Below are 20,286 nucleotides of genomic sequence, written 5' to 3'. Positions count from 1 at the left end.
ATGGCACACAATAAATTTTTTGAGATCATTTTCTCAAACAACGCCTTAAGCTAAGATGAAGAGGTTTTTATAAAGTGGCTTCCAACGAAAATGATAGTATTATTAAGTATTCACAATGTTTTTCATATACAATTTTTTCAAAATTTTTTTGTAAAAATATGGTTCATTCTGTAACATAAACCATATCTGCTATCTGAGTTAAAAACTTTCTACAAAATTCACAAAAACTCATCCAAATTCAGAAACCATCAACATTTCTAATTCTGTAATCAGAATTTTAAGAAACATTTCAGGTAATAATACGCAAAGGCTATGAAACTGAATACCTGACATGTTTCTTAAAATTCTGATTACAAAATTAGAAATTTTGATGAAGTTTCTGACATTTTATGAATTTTTGTGAATTTTGAAAGTTTTTAACTTTAAAATCACATATGGTTTTGTTATAGAATTAACCATATTTTAACCAAAAATTTACGAAAACATTGTATATGAAAAGCATTGGAAAACTTAAAAAAATAGCATTATCATTTTCGCTGGAAGTCACTGAACATTTAAAAATAGTCATAGAGAACTTATAGTTCAATTTTTTTAATTTGCAAGGCTGCGTTCACCAGATTCATTTAAGTGAAAATTACTTTAATTTTCGAATTTTTGGTNGAAACATTGTATATGAAAAGCATTGGAAAACTTAAAAAAATAGCATTATCATTTTCGCTGGAAGTCACTGAACATTTATAAATAGTCATAGAGAACTTATAGTTCAATTTTTTTAATTTGCAAGGCTGCGTTCACCAGATTCATTTAAGTGAAAATTACTTTAATTTTCGAATTTTTGGTTTAACCAATTAATTTTAATTTGTTTTTAATTTTGATTTAAGTGACCTATGCTCTTCACTTAAATAAAAATTAAATCAGAATAACCACACTCAGAGATGGTACACGTTCACGTGCACGTGACACACCACAATTTTGTGTATCTGCTGCTTACTTGTATACCAGCCCTGCTTTTACAACACAGCGTGCCAAGACTTTCAAAAGCTCTCAGTACAAATCAAAGCTTTCGCTGGCCAAGTCTGTTTTACAACCACTATTTACTCAAATAAAGAGCTTATTGAAACTGAAAATAATTTAAATGAGAATTAAATAAAAAATTAAATTAAAGTAAATTTCCATTTAAATGAGTTTGGAGAAACGCAGCCTAAATCATTTAAAGCCCAAAACCGATGGACTTATACTCTTTGATTTCTAAAAGCCATTCTTGTATTTTAAGAAGCCGATCATGCTTGCCTTCCATACTCACATTGGACTCGGNAGGCTTTTTATTAAAGTTTACTTACTTTAAATATCAATTGCAGCAAATTTACTAACAAATAATAACAAAATTTTTTGGCATACGAATGGCGTCTTGCTATCGAATGAAATTTACGCTCTGAGGTACGTTCACTGAACTCGTTATACCAAATTACGATAACAACGATCCGATNAAATTTCCATTTAAATGAGTTTGGAGAAACGCAGCCTAAATCATTTAAAGCCCAAAACCGATGGACTTATACTCTTTGATTTCTAAAAGCCATTCTTGTATTTTAAGAAGCCGANCATTAAAGTAAATTTCCATTTAAATGAGTTTGGAGAAACGCAGCCTAAATCATTTAAAGCCCAAAACCGGTTGTACTTATACTCTTTGATTTCTAAAAGCCATTCTTGTATTTTAAGAAGCCGATCATGCTTGCCTTCCATACTCACATTGGACTCGGAAGAAACCTTTCCTTCCTTTCCTTCTAGAAGAACGAGCGAGGGATCCACCGATAATTTCTTGTTCTTCTTTGACACTGTTGGTATGTTTTTGTAATCAAAATCGTACACAGGCATGCTTTCACTCAAAACTTCAAACATTGTGGCATCACATTCAATTTCTTGGTTGTCGGGAGAAGGTAACTCCGATTGGGATTGTGCTGTTGAGAGCTTTCCGAAGGTTCTCACGTTAACCATGCCATCCACAGCCACTTCCAAGCCACTTGCCTGAATGATGTTCTCCTCCGCCTCTGTAATAAGTCTGTCTGAAACTTTGAAGCCTTTTTGAAGGAGAGCTTTAATTTTGCTTGTTATCTTTGGTCAGCAAACGCTTAGAAATTTAACATGAAAAAGTCGTTTCATCATACCTTTCTCCACATTTTTGCATCCTACAGCATTTGACTTTCTGGAAAGCTCTTCACCTAGCCTTAAAGCAGTTGCCTTGCCCTGCGCGCAATTTGGCAGCATATTCTTTGCCAAATGTAGATGCTCCTTCATGAAGTCCCCCATAATGGTTTTCTGCTGGTTGAGCTTGTAAAATGCGTCCCAAGATATAACAACGATATTTTAGAAAAAAAATGTATTTTTATTACAATTATCCTGTTTTACTTACATTTCTCCGCTTTAGGCCTCTTTTTTTGGTTTTAATTTCTGTTGACTGTAAATGAAAGTATACATTTTTTCTTTTGTCAGTTTCACACATATTTTGATATTAAACATACATATGTACATGTGCATATATACCCAACAAGCAAAATAAACTTAAAGAAAGTTTTTTTTTAGTTTTCAATTATAAACATTAAGCTTACAAAACGTTGATTTTTTGTTTATAAAACGCTTGAAAGTAAGCGTAATATAATCGAAAAGGAACATTGGTTATAAGCGTAGAAATATAAACTTGTAATAAATGTTCAAAAGAAAGCTTTTTATAAGCGTAAAAGTGTAAACTTATAATAAAGGTTCAAAAAAAGTTTTTTATAAGCGTATGAATATAAACTTACTAAAAATTTTCAAAAGAAAGCTTTTTATAAACATTTTTATAACCCTTTATTTAAAGATATTTCATTAAAAACTCATACATAGATTGCTTAACATCTAGAAACTAAACGAAATGCGAATTTTCGGCGGACTCATCTACAGTCGCGAAAATATAAATAGGGAATAGACATTTTAGCATACAAATTCACAATAACACATACAAATTAAGCATAAAAAAGTTAATTATTACATCTTGTTGCGTGCTTTCAATTACTTGCGGTTATTGGCAAATTGGAAAAGCGACATCGATGCAGCTATATATTCCGCTTCATCGCCGCCATTCTCATTGATGAACTTTTCTGAAAAAAATTTAATACATTTTTAATTGAATGTTAAACTAAGAAAGGATAAGGGGAACTCATCATTTTAAGACTCGAATGCTCCACCGATTAGCGCAGCGGGTCCTGGATTGGACTTTTTTTACCACATCGGTTTTATTTAATTTTTTCTTTTAATAATATATTTTAAAAAACGTAAACACGTCACTTACGATTGAAAAAATTTTATATTTACTACTTCATGTCGTTGGCATTTACATTTCATTTATAAGTTTAAGTTATTTATAAACATTCGCTCTCAAAACTTATTAAAGGTTTATTTGAAAAAACTTTTAATAAGCATAATATTAAAAATGCTTATTTAACGCTTATTATAGCAAACTTAATTTAAGTTATTTTTAAAAACGTTTACTGAAATGCTTGTTGGGTATTAATAGGCTTTTTATTAAAGTTTACTTACTTTAAATATCAATTGCAGCAAATTTACTAACAAATAATAACAAAATTTTTTGGCATACGAATGGCGTCTTGCTATCGAATGAAATTTACGCTCTGAGGTACGTTCACTGAACTCGTTATACCAAATTACGATAACAACGATCCGATCACGTATCTCGTAATACCAAATCAGTGTTTTTAAGAATCGAGTAATCAGTTGACGGAACACATAACTCGAGCTAGACTTTTATAAAAAAATAATAAACATTATATGTTGGTATTGTTGTAGGCTGGTCGATCTACTTTTCCATGTGCAAGAAAAACAGTTTTTTCTCCACTTCTTAGCCCAACGTTTCGCTAACTACCTTAGCATCATCAACGGCGATTCTTTATTATAAATATCAACAAAAAACAGAGGACAACAAGATTATTTAAAATAGAAATTATGAGTTTTCGTACAAATAAAAATTAAATATTGGTAAACAAAAATATTTTTCTGTTTAGAAAACAACCACATTCACAGGTTTTTAATCTTATTTTTATCGCATGACTTACATGTACACTTAGATTAAATTGATTTCACATAAATGCACATACATATAAAAAAACATTAGAACGTTAAATACATTGAAAAACATAAAAGTATTGCTACCATCCATCTGTGGTAATTTCGTCAAACTAAATATTCGCTACAAACGTAACATGTAAGCAGCCGCGATATCGTCCGTGTCCTCCTTCTTGTTGATTGTTTTTTCCCTTTTCTGTAGTATACGTAAACTCTCTATTGTGTATCTTGCCCGTTCCCTCTTCTCCTTGTCCAATATTTTAACGTTAGCTAGATCAGCCGTATGACCACTGGTAAGTACGTGTTGTGCTAATACTGTGCTGTTCTTCTTTTTATTTATGTCGGCTTCGTGCTCTGAAAGACGAACGCCTAATGCTCGTTTAGTTGTCCCTATGGAAACTTTGTTGCAGTTTTCGTTTTCGCTGCCTTTACATGTGATTTCATATACCACATTATATCAACAAAAGCCAAATATCCAAAACAGGTCAAAATATCGCACTCCTATTATTTTGTGGACAACTGTATATCAAATACTTATCAGTAACAACTCTCATTATATTTATAATAAGTAATATCGTCCCCTCATGCCAGAAGCATGAATGTGCAAATTTACCAATTTTGAGTTAATGGGTTGACTTTATTAACCTTTGGATATTCTATGTTATACCTAGTGTGGCCACTTTTCAAAAAACTCATTTACGTACACAAAAGATTGTAGCAACACAAAGTTTTAAAGAAAAATTTTGGAAACGATTTTATTGCTGTTTATTAGTCGATATCCAAACACATTTTTGACGTACAAACTTCAGCATATTTATTTGCGAATTGAGAAATATTTAGGTACATACATACATTCAAAGCTGAAATAATGCAATTGCTGCTAAATTACAAAAGTGTCGGCCTATGTAATCAATTCATTGATCTGGAGTAGTTTTCCTGAGCGCGTATTTTCCATCTGATGCAATTTCGTTCAGCATTTGAGGTTGCTTCTTTACGAATTCGAAAAATTCCATACAAGTCATTTTAATGTTGTACCAAACAAACAAAAGATCTCGCAATGTCTCGATTTCCAGTTGTGATTTCTCATCGCTCCAAATCTGATTGATCAAAGAAAATACGCGTTCAACGGCAGCTGATGTGCCTGGTAAGCAGAGAACATACGATACGATTCTCACCATGTGGTTGTACGGGACCTTCTTTTGGTCAAAATGTTGAAAGCATTCAACCCAGCGTTCATCGGCGTCAGTGTTATTTTCTTCCCACGATTGGATCTTCTCTGGGGTAACGTATTTTTCCAAATATGTGAACTGATGGAATAAATCAGTGTCGGTGATTCTATGTCAAAATTATTATTCTTTGCAATGCTCTTCGCGGTACTTTCGATAAACTCCCATTTTGGTGGTTGATCAAGTGCACACCAGGCGAATATCATAATATGGTCGAATTGTTCAATCCACTTTCCAATGTATTCGATACATGATTCTAAGGAACAAATGAACAAAATCTTTAGAATCAAAAAAGAATCAAAATTAACATTCGAACCGTAGAATTGACGTGAGAGATCTTTTTAGTTTTTATTAGTCAAAATTTGCATGTACGTATGTATGTTGGGCGCTCCTATCGATAAAATTTACGTACAACAATATTCCTTCGATTCAATTTACGTACATGTTCGTGATTTTGTGGTTAGCTTCGGTACACGGTACATGGCTACAAATTTACGTACTGTACGTGTCATTTACGTACAGTTGGTCACACTAGTTATACCAAAACCCAGAATACCATGCGTACACGGAAACCACATTTTTCACAGTGTCAATTACATGAATGTAGGGTTAACAGCCGCACTCAGAAACATTCATTAAATTAGCTCTAACGGGCACTTAACTAATGATCGTTAAATATATTATATATATATAATTAATGTATCCTCTCAGAGTTAAAAGATAGAGCTCATTAGTTCACTCACTTTTTTCATTCAGTTTGAAATCAAATATAAAAATGAGTATTTATATAATTTTGCGGGCACTGTCTTAACAGTCGCAATGGAGTTCGTGTCCACGGGCGGGACAATTTTCTTTTTCCTTTTTGATTTATTTTTTATTCTTGCTAAATTTTTAGAAACTTATTTAATTTAATTTTTTGTTTTACAATTTAATTTTCTTTTGATTTGTAGATTTTAATTTTTTAAAAAGGACAAACAAAATTTATTTCAATCTTTAGAAACTCTTTGCTAAAAGATAAACAAAACCACTAGCAGGCCAATTCTGGCATCTGTCTGTCAACTAACCTATGTCTTTCGAAAGATGAAAGTCTTTCTATTCCGGCAACTATCTTGAAAGTTCTTTTCTGTATTTTGAATGACTAATTGAAAGATTTTCTAACGAGGAGGCCTTAGCGTTATTCTATTCATCTTTTAGCAAAAAGTTTTGTAAAAACTAAATGAAACTAAACACTAACTAAAAATTGGAAAAAATTTAAGTAAAACAAGAAAAAAAGTAATTAAAAAGTTTCTAAACATTACACGAAATTAAAAAATATTTATTTTTAAAACAACTAAACTTCCTCTCTGGAATGGCAGGCCAGTGCTCTGCTCACTGGGCATTGCGAGTGTTACAGCAACGTTAGCAAAATTTAAATTTATTGAAAACAAGAGAGGATTAGCATATCAGAAACGAGGTTTAGAGGCGAGTAAAATTAAAATGAGGTAATATTCCAAGCGCAAGGAGTGCAATGGGGTATAGTCGTTGTGCTGGGTATGTAGTTACAGTTGCACGGCTATACTCAATCCTACACTCTTGCGACCGCATTCGCGCACTCTGGGCAACGTGAGCAACCCATGTGCGAGATGCGGTAACCAATCCGAGTGGAGCCTTGGGTCACGACAGAAAGAGAAGGAGCTTTGGTGGGGCCGGCCCCGACTTCTTCGGATTAAGGGCTCACTGAAGTCTGCAGCGTCTGTTCACCAGTAGGTGCTGCTGCAAGAGGGTGTCCGTCTTGGAGCAAGTGGCCCCCGCTTTATAAACATGCTCCAATGAAAAATAAACACAAAGCCTCGGATGAGAACCCCCTTTTGATGACGACCACGGCAAACGATACTACAGCTGCCATGTAAAGGAGCGCAAATTCGGTGTTAGATTTGTGGTGGGAGAGAGACACCGTCGCCGAGTACTGTCGTTCACCCCGGTGAACGAGCGTCTAGCCATAATCCGCATCCAAGCGAAGTTCTTCAACATCTCGCTCATCTGCGCCCATGCTTCGACGGAAGAGAAGGATGAGGTATCCAAAGATCTCTTCTATGAGCGCTTGGAGCGTACGTACGAGCGCTGCTCCCGCCACGATATCAAAATCAACTGGCGACTTCAATGCCAGGGTGAGCAAGGAACGGATCTTTGGCACCACCGTCGGAAAATTCAGCCTACACGACGAAACATCCGACAACGAACTGAGGCTGATTGACTTCGCCAGGGCCCGAAACATGGTAGTATGCGGTACGAGGTTCAAGTATAAAAAGATCCATCAAGCTACGTGGCAATCTCCAGATCGAAAAACGAGAAATCTAATCGATCATGTTGTGATAGACGGAAGGCATCTTTCCAGCGTTTTGGACGTACGTACCCTCCGAATATGCAAAGAAAGCTTAACGTTGAAAAGCTGCAATCACAGCAGAGAGCCAATGCATTCGGTACTCGACTCTCACACCTGCTCTCAGAGAGCGCTCTTCAACAAACGGACATATGCGCTCCCGCTTATTAAGTACCGGCGCCGAAGAAGTACTCGGATTTCACCGAGCCTGAAAGAACAATTTGTACGATGAGGAGTGTCAGGAAGCTGCAGAGAAAAGGGGTGCCGCCTACAGGGAACAGCTGCGATCGGGCGCAACGCGCGCTATGTGGGACCGCTATAGGGATCTGAAGAGGGAAGCGAGACGTATTCGCCACAATAAGAAGAGAGAGGCCGAAATACGTGAGTGCGAAGAGCTTGAAATGCTGGCCGACAGGAAGAATGCCCGAAAATTTTACCAGAGAGTTAGGCGTCTTACGGAAGGTTTAAAGGCCAGGGCGTACTCCTGTAAGAACCACGATACAGAAAATAAAGGTCGCGCCATTCCCGGACCGCTAACCCTCTCTTCGTCGATTTGACAGCATCCACCCATTCGCTGACGTCACACAATACTTTTGTTTACATTTACTTTTGCCAACTTGATGCTTTTTGCACCAAAGTTAGTGAGTATTCAAAACGCGAAAATTGTTGAGATCGGTGCTTTGTGTGTTTTTGGTGCTTTTGTTTTTAGTTTGAAGACACCAAATTTGAAAATCTTAAAAAAGTGGAAGCAAAATTTATAGCAATCGTAAGTGTGGAAAGCAACTTTACAAAAATTAAAACAAAATCATGGCACAGTGACAATTATAAGCGACAACAAAATATGTGGCAGCACCTTCAATCATGCCAGAAGAAATGGACCGTCGTGCAAGAAACATTGATTTTTATTAATTTGAATCGGCATCCTTACAATAAAATTACGTATGCATATAAAGTCCATAAAATACGCCAATACAAATTTGGTCCTTTTCCAAATTCAAAACCTGGCAATACTGCCTTTTGTTCGATGCTTCCTCTTTTCCTTATCGAGTTCGTCTTGCTCTCTCATTTTGGTATTTGTTGACGTCACCGCCAGTTGCTCTCAGCTCGATTGGCGCTACCTTGTATTCTATCATTCTTGTGTAAGAACAACAATGGCGACCTAGTTACCGATGTTCGGAACGTACTTAAATTATGGAGGGAACATTTCTTCACCCTACTGAATGGTGGCAGCTTGGAAAGTTGTGGAGAAGAAGACCCCGATCCCCCAGTCGATGATGACGGAGTCGATGTTCCTCCGCCTGACTATACGGTGGCGACGAGTTGATAAGGTGTATGCATCAACTCTTATGCAGAATATGGTCAGATGAACGCATGCCTGACGACTGGAATTTAAGTGTGCTCTGCCCAATCCACAAGAAAGGCGCCCCCGCCATTCGCGCCAACTACCGCGGGATCAGCCTTCTAAGCATAGGTTATAAGGTCTTACCGAGTGTATTGTGCGAAAGACTGAAGCCCGCCGTCAACGAACTGATTGGACCTCATCAGTGTGTCTTCAGACCAGGCAAATCCACCATAGAAGAGGTATTCACAATACGCCAAATTTTGGAAAATACCCGCGAGAAAAGGGTCGACACTCACCACCTATTTGTCGACTTTAAAGCCGCTTTCCGCAGCACTAAAAGGAGTTACCTATACGCCGCTATGTCTGAATTTGGCATCCCCGCCAAACTGATACGGTTGTGTAAAATGACGTTGAGCAATACCACCAGCTCCGTCAGAATTGGGAAAGACCTCTCCGAGCCGTTCGCCAGCAAACGGGGTTTCAGACAGGGCGACTCCCTTTCATGTGACTTCTTTAATCTGATGTTGGAGAAGATAGTAAGAGCTGCAGAACTGAACCGCTCAGGAACAATTTCCCTATAGGGAAACGAAGTAGTGCGGAACTGGTTCGGTTGTAGTGCGTTTGGAACCATGACTACTACGCGTTAATTCTCTTTTGCATGCTAGCGACTGGCGAATTTAACATTGCGATGTCCTAGGAAGTGTCAATTGTCCCTCGTTGCATCCCTTTGGCTCTAGTTCCGAACCAGTTCTAAATTCGACAGATAAGATCTAGTTCGTTTTATATCCTTTTTTCTATAGTTCCGAACCAGTTCCAAATTCGACAGATGAGATCTAGTTCGTTCTGCATCCCCTTTTCTATAGTTCCAAACCAGTTCCTAATTCGACAGATGAGACCTAGTTCGATCTGCATCCATTTTTTATAGTTCCCAACCTGTTATAAATTCGTCACCTTAAATCTATATTTCTAATCAGGTCGAAACATCTCCCTTTTATATTAAATACGATCGGTTGAAGGAAGGACAATACCATCACAAATGTTTAAACGCATTTATTAAAAATTTATAAACCACATTAGCAGTAGTAGTAGTATTAAACTTAGGTAGTAAGTAAAAAACAAAAGTGCGTTCTGCTTAAAAGTAAAAATATTAGTTCACTTTGTCTTACTTGTCTAAATTTAAGGATATTGATTTTTAAGTAAATTCAGTTCCTTTTAAGCTTATATGTATATCAAGTACTTCGAAAGTTTTTGTCGTACTTAAATAAGATTGATAAAATTTTTGGGGTTTTTGGTGTAGAACTAACCATATTTTTATAAAAAATTACCGAAAACTAAAATATTTAGAAAATAGTTGCCCGTATTGTAAAAAATTCGTTGTACCTAAACTTTATTGACTGACTGTATGAAGGTAGCTGTGCTGGATTGCATAAAACAAAAATTAGTTTGTCTTTTCTTAAAATAAAGGTAGCTCTGGTGGCTTGCATTTTTAAATAAATTTAGTGAGAAAGTGGTAATGATTTTGACACTTTTTTTTTAAATGCCTCTTTTTCTGCAACTGCATTGCCTTTCTCAATTGTCCTTCAGGATCTTGGCCTTTGCTTATGGAATCACTAAGTATAATGATTATTAAGCAACTCAAAAACTATACCAGCGTGATTACCGACGTATCCTTTTGAGAGGTAGCCCCACCCTTATAAGAGGAATAAGACCCAAACTTTTCAGGTCGAAATTTCAGTAGTTCTCTGCGCGATAAAATAAAAATAATAAAATAATCATTATTTGTAATCCCAAAAATAAAAATCAAATAATAATTATTTCCGTTTGAGCTAAAAAATAAAACTCAATAATAATTCATAAAATAATGATTAAATGCTGATTTAAATTATTTTACTCATAATAATTACCTTCCCTGCTTTTAAAATTTGAAATAAAATACTTTAGTGAAAGTACCACATTTCACTGCTTTTGGGCTGGTGCGGGTCTAGTTACTATCGGACTGCTTCGTTTTTGGCGAAAAAGAACTAGTACTGAACTAGAAATTTGGTTCACTAGTTCGAGTTTTCCCTACAGGGTTACTACAAGAGCGTACAATTGCTGGCGTACGCCGTTGACATCGACATCATCGGTAACAAGAATCGCGAAGTCTGTTCTGCCAAGTTAGATAAGGAAGCAAAGCGAATGGGTCTCGGGGTAAACGAGGCCATGACAAAGTATCTCCTGTCATCAAACAAACAGTCAGCGCATTCGCGCCTTGGCACGTCACTGTTCACAGTTATACTTTCGAGGAAGTAGAGAATTTCGTTTACTTGGGAACCATGATTCAACAACTACAGGTTGTAGCAATCGTACAAAAACAACATTTACCGTTGGTATGAACTCCTTGTGTCATCAACATCTTCTTTATCTATTCATATTCGTGTGTATATGTATACCCTGCATACCAGGATTTCATAGAACTCTGAAAGGTTTCACAATTTTTTTAAGAATTTTCTTTAAGAAATCATACAGAAATTTCTTTACTAGTTCTTGTCAACCGCTTCATATGTTTTTCTTTACAGATTTCTAAAAGAATCGTAACAAATTTCCGACACTCTTAAAGATTTCGGGAGCATTTGTTTGCAGGGTATATATATACGTATATGTGTATGTGTACGCGGATATGTAAATAAAGCAAAACAGACGATAATTTGACACAAGCGTGCTCATAAGAAGAAGCATAGCTTCTATCGCTATCACCTGTAATTGATGCGCCTTGCTTGGGAACCAGCATTAACACCGATAATAATGTCAGCATGGAAATCCAACGCAGAATAACTCTTGCCCAAGATCTATACATAAAAGGTCGCGCAATGCGCGAAATAAAAATTGCCTCTCTGCGCATATGGTCGCAGGGCGATTTTTTGCTTTCACGCCTTCATGTCGAAAAAGTCACAAAACCTGATTTTTCACAGCGGCCAATTTTCGCGAAATTTTCACTTAACCTCGCTATATCTCAGACGTTTATGTATCGATTGATTTGAAATTTGTACACAATAAACTAGATACTATTCTTAAGAAGATGTGCCTAACTACACTTCTTAATACTTATTAAAAACAAAATGGTGGATATTTTAACTTTTTTATAAAAATTAAGGAGGTGGTTTTTACAAATGCAAAAGTTGTGTTATGAATTTAAATTTTTTTTTTTTAGTACAGCATTGTAGCCAAATATGTACGGAAATTTTTGGGAAAGTTTCATGTTTAGACCAGAGGCATTTTTTCCCTTACAAAAAAAAAAAAAAACTATGACGCGTTCCTTATACGGAGAAAATGCGCAACATCATCAGCGAAAAAGTTCTCAAAAATCAACGGTAACTTATAGCCATTTATGGGTGATGCCACCCACCCTTAATATATCGAAAGTCTGCAGTAGGTGTCCAAAATTTCAAAAAATCGGTACAGCCGTTCGCTAGATCACCTCTTCTAAAAAGAAGGAGCTTATCTTTATATAATTAGTGTAGGTAACACAGGGCAACACCGATTTTGATGTGGCATATGTTAAAGCTATTTTTGATATACTTTTTTGTGCTGATACGAACCCGTAAGTATAAAGTTTCCATCAGCCCCAGATTTCGAAAAAACGTGGTGAAAGTGTCATAAAATCGCGTTTTTTGCAATATTTGAAAAGCTCTATCAAGGAAACAAAAGGTGATACAACCTTCCTTCTTCGTTTTCTTAATTGGCACTGTAACTGTCTAAGCGATTTTGGCCGAGTTCAACAAAGCACGCCAGTCGTTTCTCTTCTGTACCAACTGACGCCAATTGGAAATGCCAAGTGAAGCCAAGAACCTTCCACTTAGGCTTAAATTAAAGCTAGAACCACAACCTACTATCCCTGAAAATACTATTCCCGCACCTTGCCCCGATGGTCACAATAATAAAAAATACTGGAAAATTAATTTAATGGAATGGAATTATGCAATAGAAAAAAAAAATATTGTGTAAAAATCAGTGTTAGCTGTTCAATAAACGACTATAGGTGACCTTAGGGTTAAGGTGCACGAATGGTATTTTCAGGGATTGAAGTCAGAAGTCCAAGCCTTAATTTGAGCCTAAGTGGAAGGTTCTATCACCTTTTGCTTAATTACGGCAGGTACTCAAACTTCCCAAAATCAGTTTTTCCTGTTCATCAAATCACTATAAGTGACCATCAAGCAAAGGTGCAGGAATTTTCAGGGACGGTATTCGAGATTTTTAGCTTTAATCTAAGCATAAGTGGAAGGTTCTACCACACTTTGTTTCTTTGCTAGAGCTTCTCAAATATTGCAAAAAACGCGATTTTTGACATTTTGACCTTGTTTTTCTTAAAATTTGGAGCCGATGGAAACTCGTATGCTTACGGATTCGTAATCAGCATAAAAAAATCTGTCAAAAATGGCGTTAACATTTGCTGCATCATATTTTTTTCCATTTTTCTCGGCCTGTGTAGTAAGTATTGTTAAATAGCCAATACCCGCATGTTTGCGGCGTCCTCAAACACCTTTCGAACTGTAAGACAATGACTCAATTCTATTCTACGCATATCTATAAAGCGGGTATCGAATTTCAAGCAATCGGACAATAAATACGATTTTTTGGAATAGATCGGTCCCTGGTCCACCTATCAGAAGAAAGTATCCTATATTTTAATCCTGATAAGCTACGTACATGCCAAATTTCAAGCAAGTCGCACTATAAATAAGGTTTTTCCAATAAATCGGTATCTGGTCCACCTATCAGAAAAAATATCCTATATGTTAACCCAGGCAATAAGCTACCTACATGCCGAATTTCAAGCAAATCAGTCCATAACTAAGATTTCTGCGAATAGATTGGTCCCTGGTCCACCTTTCCGAAAAAAGTATCCTATATGTTAATCCAGGCAACAAGCTACCTACGTGCCAAATTTCAAGCAAGTGGCTACCTACGTACTAAATGCATTTTTTTTTAGCGTAGCTCGACCCCTGCGTCACCTATCGGAAAAATTAAAACTTTGTGCTCTCCTTCTAAATACCTTTCCAAAAACGCAGCAACCATTCGAATATGAAACATAGGAGAAACTTGTTCCCAATTGATTCATGCTCACAATAAATTTCACAATTATCCGAAATTTTCGAAGCTCCACAATGAATTTTCCACCTTTACATCGTCCAAAATCATCAAATCATGCGATAAAATGCGAAATTTCGTGTTCTTCCGGATTTTTCCGAGCTTTCCACTTAGAATTTTCTATTTTTCCATTCGAAAGCCATTCCGAAGGTTTGCACACAAAATTCCCTACAAAAAAATTAATTTTCGATTTTTCCAATTTCACAACTTTCCCGGAGGGTTTTCCCAAAAATGTTCTTTCGTAAGAACCTTCTGACAATTACGAACAACTAAAAAAAAATTTTTGCCAAATTGTCCCAACCGTTCTCAATTGAGGAATTACTATACTTTGTTCACACCATTTTTATATATATAGACTAGCAGACCCGGCGAACTTCGTCTCGCCCAAAATTAATTTTTTGTATTGAAACATTTTGGTCCAACATTTTCACCAACAGTTCACGTTCATGATTCTCAGTGACGCATTCATCTTCTAATATTACGGTTTGGAGGTTGTCAGAAGGCATATTTCCATTGCCATCTTAAATAACCTAGCAAAAGTGTATATGCATACAAAGATACGTAATAGCTTCAGTGCGTTTGAAAGGCAGCACGCCCCCTTATATAAAATAGCCGCAATTTTCTCTAAGAGTAAGGGAATGATTTCATATATCTCCATACCATGTTCGAGTACTCTACCATAAAGACTTCCAGAAATATACAGCATAAAAATCCGGTTTGTATGAGAGGTGCTCGCCCTTTTTCCAATAGCCCCAATTTTTCTTCATGACTATGCGATTGATTATATATATGTCCATACCAAATTCCAGTACTCTATCATGAACACTTGCAGAGATATAAAGTGTGAAAAATTCGGTTTGTATGGGAGGTGCCACGCCCTCTTCTCTTAGCGGTATGAAACATTCTTTACAACCTATTATAATATCTACCGAATATATACAAACAATTTCATTCAAATCGGTCAAGCCGTTTAGGAGGAGTTCGACCACTAACACCGTGACACGAGATTTTTATATATTAGATTTTATTTAATTTTTTTAAATTTAATTTACTTTTGATTTGTAGATTTTATTATTTTCAAAAGGAAAAAAAAAATTATTTCATTCTTTAGAAACTCTGCTATAAGACAAACAAAACCACTAGCAGGCCAATTCTGGCATCTGTCTTTCAACTCACCACTGTCTTTCGAAAGATCAAAGTCTTTCTATTCCGGCAACTATCTTGAAAGCTCTTTTCTGTATTTTGAATGAATAATTGAAAGATTTGCTAACGAGAAGGCCTTAGCGTTATTCTATTCATCTTTTAGCAAAATCTTTGGTAAAAACTAAACGAAATTAAACAATAAAAACTAAAAATTGGAAAAAATTTAAGTAAAACAAGAAAAAAAGTAATTAAAAAACTTTCTTAACATTACACGAAATTGAAAAATATTTATTTTTAAAACAATTAAACTTCCGCTGCCGAGGATTGAACTCGGACCTCTCGAATGGCAGGCCAGTGCTCTGCTCACTGGGCATTGCGACTGTTACAGCAACGTTAGCAAAATTTAAATTTATTGAAATCAAGAGAGGATTAGCATACCACAAAAGAGCTGTGGAGGCGAGTAAAATTATAATGAGGTAATATTTTAAGCGAAATCATAGAAAACTCAGTAGAGAGCATTCCCAGACGCATGAAAATCGCTATTAAAAACAAGGGAGGTTCCACAATCCCCTTGATATCAACCTCCTAAAATCTCGAAACAGAAAAGTTCAAAACTGAGTGCCTTGCGTTTTTGCTGTGAATCGCTTGCTTCTTTTTTAAGTTTAGTTTTACTAGACTTTATTCCTTAGATCAGAGGTTTCAAAACTTTTTTCACCGCGTTTTTTATGTAAGCATTTGTTGAAAATCCAGTCTCACATAGAAATGTTAAAATAAAAGTCACTAGTATTTTTAATGCAATCTTGCCAACAGCAGTGTTTTCTGTACACGCTTGCATCCAGACCTCTCTTGGCTCCCTTCGTAGTATTTAATATTCAAAGTGCAGTTTACACCGATGTCCAGAAGGTTTTCAAAAGCTTAATTTGTCATCCTAGTAGGTTTATTTTTCGGGTCACATGAAAATGGGTTTGTTATACAGCTGTAGCCATCCTCATAGTCAATGTTGGGAAAATATTCGACAATGGTTTTTTCTAAACCTTCGAAGTAAACGCTGGCGATGCGCGTTAACGCTAAGAAAATAACCTTTATGAATTTTCTTAGCGTTAACTTCGGAGTTACATAGGTTTTTGAGATTTACTTTGCTTATTTATGGGGTTTTCATGAAAATTGCTAGACATTCTAAAATATACATGTCGCTCACGATTGAGAGAAATAGAGATTGCGGCAATCGCGGTACCGCTAATCCGCTCTTTGTGATTTTGACGGAATCAGCTGTGTGCGTGACGTCATCTTGGTGCAATTGTTGATTGTGAGCATACGAAAAAACCAAATAACAATTTTAATATTTGTGCGTTAATATTTCTGCGTGGATTTAAACAATTATTGAGACATTACAAAGCAAAATGAAGTGTGCCGTGGCAAAGTGTAATAGTGAAAACAAAAGGAAAGCGTGCGATATAAGTTTTTTTTCGTTTCCTACGGACGCAAATCTGGCGAAAAAGTGGAAGCAGTTGTGCCGGCGAGGAGATGCATTAAACAGCAATTCGAGCTTTGTGCTATGTGTGTGAGCTATGAGCTTCTACATGGAACTATGTTGGCCTTTCCTTGGTGAATTGTAGTAGGTATATTTCCATGGTGAATGTAGACAGTTACTGGTTTAGTTTTCTGGTAATGGCATACATATAAAAGCCGTTTCTGCAGTAAATAGATACATGATTTCACTACCTACTTGTATGAGGTCGCCAGGCGCTAATTCCAGCGGGATCTTACCGCGCTGTGGTTGGCTGCCGTCCACAAATATAAATATGCACTCTGCATGGCTTTTTACAATGGCGAGTCCAAAAATTCACTTTGCTGCACACCTTCCTTTTGGTTTACATGAAATTGCAAACACATGTGCTAAAAATCGTACTTACCTAAAGGGGTACATGTCCAAAATTATTGCTACGTGTTCCTAATTAATCAATCTTTGTATATTTATTGATTCCTACAAAATTGGGCCATGTAATATTAAAATTAACACATTTTTCTGCATTGTTTACATATTTTTATATGCGATTTGGCATTTCTCACTCGCAATTGTACCAAGATGACGTCACACAAAAATTACGCTCAAAAATCCTCTCTCATTGGCGCAATCTTGTATTCTATCATTCTTGCATGTCACTAATAAAAAAAGTCTCGACGTGCTAAACAAAGCCAAAGATGTATTTTAATTTCGCAGGCCTCTATTATCTTCGCATCGTCATCCAATATCTAGTGGCGGCATCTTCCTAGTCGCCAGGGAATACCGAGGGATCATACAGTGACTTCTCGTGGCGTTTTCTACCTCTTGCTTCATCCTAGACACCGCTCCTTTCGTTTTTCCAATACTGCAAATATCCGCACACTTGATCCATTTCAAACCATTTTTCTGTATAAATTTGTCGATAGCTTTAAATAATTCGTCGCTAGTGGGGTAAGTCTCAAGTACTTCGCTCATCCAAAGTTCTACTTCGATTTGCATTGCGAATGGGTACCTCACTAACACGAGAAGAACATTAAGTCCCACTACGTTGGTACTTTCGTCAAGTGGCAAACTAAAAAATTCACAAGTTTTCCAACTTTTTATAAGTTCGTTCTCGACTGCCTCTAAAATCGTGTTGATTCGCTCTTTCACAGTGTGATTGTGAAGTTCCAAGGAATAAGTAACATATACACCTACGCGAAGCTGCTGCGCTTGTTACAAGAACAGCCCAGCCAGCATAAAATCCGAAAATTAATCCTGAAACGTGAATAAAAGTGGATGAAACGCGGATTAGGTCTACAAAAGTACCGAAAATGGTTGTGAAAAGGGGACGTTTTCGGCTATTTTTCTGAAAATTTTCTAATTAAATTTTCGTTGACAAAACGTACTGGGGAACTACGCTTTGCCCGCACCACTAGTATACTGTAGCCACTAGCGGCACCCCTGGCATACGCTCGCGGCACCCCAGGGTGCACCGGCACCCACTTTGGGAAAGCCTGCCTTAGATAATAAGGACCAATTACTGAAAATTTGAAATCATTCCGCTTTTTATTAAAAAAGTTATATTACTGTAAATAATAAAATGTTTTGGTCGCCAGTGAATGTATAAGATAGTCCGCAAATTTTACAAAAGAGCGAAGAAACTTATTTTCTTCAAAACTTTTGAATGCTTTCCTAACTAAACTTACTAAATATGAGCTTCTACTATAATTATGCACTATTAAATTTGCGAAGTAGGAAAGCATTGAGACAGGGTAACAAAAAACAATTTTTTTCTATGCCACCTCATACTTGGTATTGCATTTGGCGGATACGAGGTATTGCACGCCAAGCCACGATATGTATGTATTAGGGATGTTGCGAATGTGGAATTTTAGACATCCGCGGATGCGAATGCGGATGCGGATGCGAATGCGGATGCCAAGTATTTTTATACCCGAACGCACTTATGCACAAGGGTACTATAACTTTGTTCACATAACGGTTGTTGGTAACAGGCAAAACGAATCGAAATAGATATAGACAAATGTATTAATAAATGATCAGAATGAAAAGAGAAATCGATTAAGCGGTGATTGTCTGTCCGTCCGTCCGTCCGCCCGTGCACACGAAAACTCGATTACAAATTGGTATGTGTACTTCTTGGTATGTGTACTTCTTTTGAGCGTAGGACGGATGGTATTGAAAATAGGCAAAATCGGACGATAACCACGCCTACCTCCCATGCAACGATAGTTTTCAGAAATACGAAAACTGCGATATTTTAGCAACTACCGAAGCTTTTTCACTCAAAATTGATATTTACAATCATTTTTAGGCGAAAAATAAGAATATTAAAAATGTTTGGTAAATGGGCGTAGCCACGCCCACTTATGATTACATATGTATACCTTGGGAACCGCTCCGCCAATTTCTCCCAAACACAGACACAGTTGTTGGCCTTCACAAAACATACCAAACGGCTGAAAATTTAAAAAATCGGATAATAACCATGCCCACATCCCATATAACAGTAATTTAGAGAAATACGAAAGCTTCGATAAATCAGTAAATACTGGAGCTAATTTATTCAAGATTGATGTTTGCATTACTTTAGCAAAAAATACGCTTATAATAATATGTTGGAAAATGGGCGTGACCCCGCTCAGTTATGATCACATATATGTATGTATCTCGGTAACCGTTCGATCAATGTGTACCATCTCGGGACGATTATTGTGGTTGCCACATAAAGGCAAAACGTTGAAAGTTATCGAAATCGGACTAAAATTACGCCCACTTTTTCATAACGGTAAATTTCAGAAATGCTTGAAACTTCGATATTTAGAAATTTAAGGACGCTAATTTTACCCAAACAATCTCTTGGAAAGAAGTAACATTATTATTGAATTTAGGAAAATGGGCGTGATGTCGCTCACATATATCTATATATGTTTATCTCATTATATCTAACTGAACGTTCTATCGAAGATGTTTGAAATAGGGGTCACCCCACCCCTGCTTATCGTGTAGCGGTAGTTTTCGGAAAGGCGAAAAACTATATTGCCGGGTATTTAATAACTGAAATAATTTAGGTGAGTAAATTAAATAAAATATGTAAAGGTTAGTAATTTTTAATAAAGTTTTTTGTTAGTACTTGAGTTTAAAAATTGGAACATTGTATCCAATAAAAAGTTTTTAAAGGGTCGTAAATTAGGTCCACTAAATAACTGCTCGCTCGAAGCGACAAACTTGAAAAACTTGAAACTTGACAAAATTGTAAATTCTTTTCGATTGACGCTGCACGAGTCGAGAGGACTTTCAGNGTAGTTTTCGGAAAGGCGAAAAACTATATTGCCGGGTATTTAATAACTGAAATAATTTAGGTGAGTAAATTAAATAAAATATGTAAAGGTTAGTAATTTTTAATAAAGTTTTTTGTTAGTACTTGAGTTTAAAAATTGGAACATTGTATCCAATAAAAAGTTTT

The 20,286-nt window shown here is 36.3% G+C and overlaps 1 long non-coding RNA gene across 1 annotated transcript; it reads right to left on the bottom strand.

Moving 5' to 3' along the window:
• Positions 1 to 3,715: 3,715 nt before the first annotated feature.
• LOC108365159 (uncharacterized) lies at positions 3,716 to 16,031 on the bottom strand. The gene is made up of 4 exons (XR_001847889.1): positions 16,020 to 16,031; positions 11,564 to 11,568; positions 4,330 to 4,332; positions 3,716 to 3,784 (listed from the first exon to the last, which is right to left on the bottom strand). It is a non-coding gene; the product is annotated as an uncharacterized LOC108365159 (long non-coding RNA).
• Between the last annotated feature and the right edge of the window lie 4,255 nt (positions 16,032 to 20,286).

Source organism: Rhagoletis zephyria, unplaced genomic scaffold (assembly GCF_001687245.7).
Source record: "Rhagoletis zephyria isolate East Lansing unplaced genomic scaffold, Rhagoletis_zephyria_1.1 Rzeph_scaffold_01789, whole genome shotgun sequence".
Taxonomy (NCBI): domain Eukaryota; kingdom Metazoa; phylum Arthropoda; class Insecta; order Diptera; family Tephritidae; genus Rhagoletis; species Rhagoletis zephyria.
Note: the sequence above shows the minus strand (reverse complement) of the source record. Positions and strands in the feature narration are given on the sequence as shown.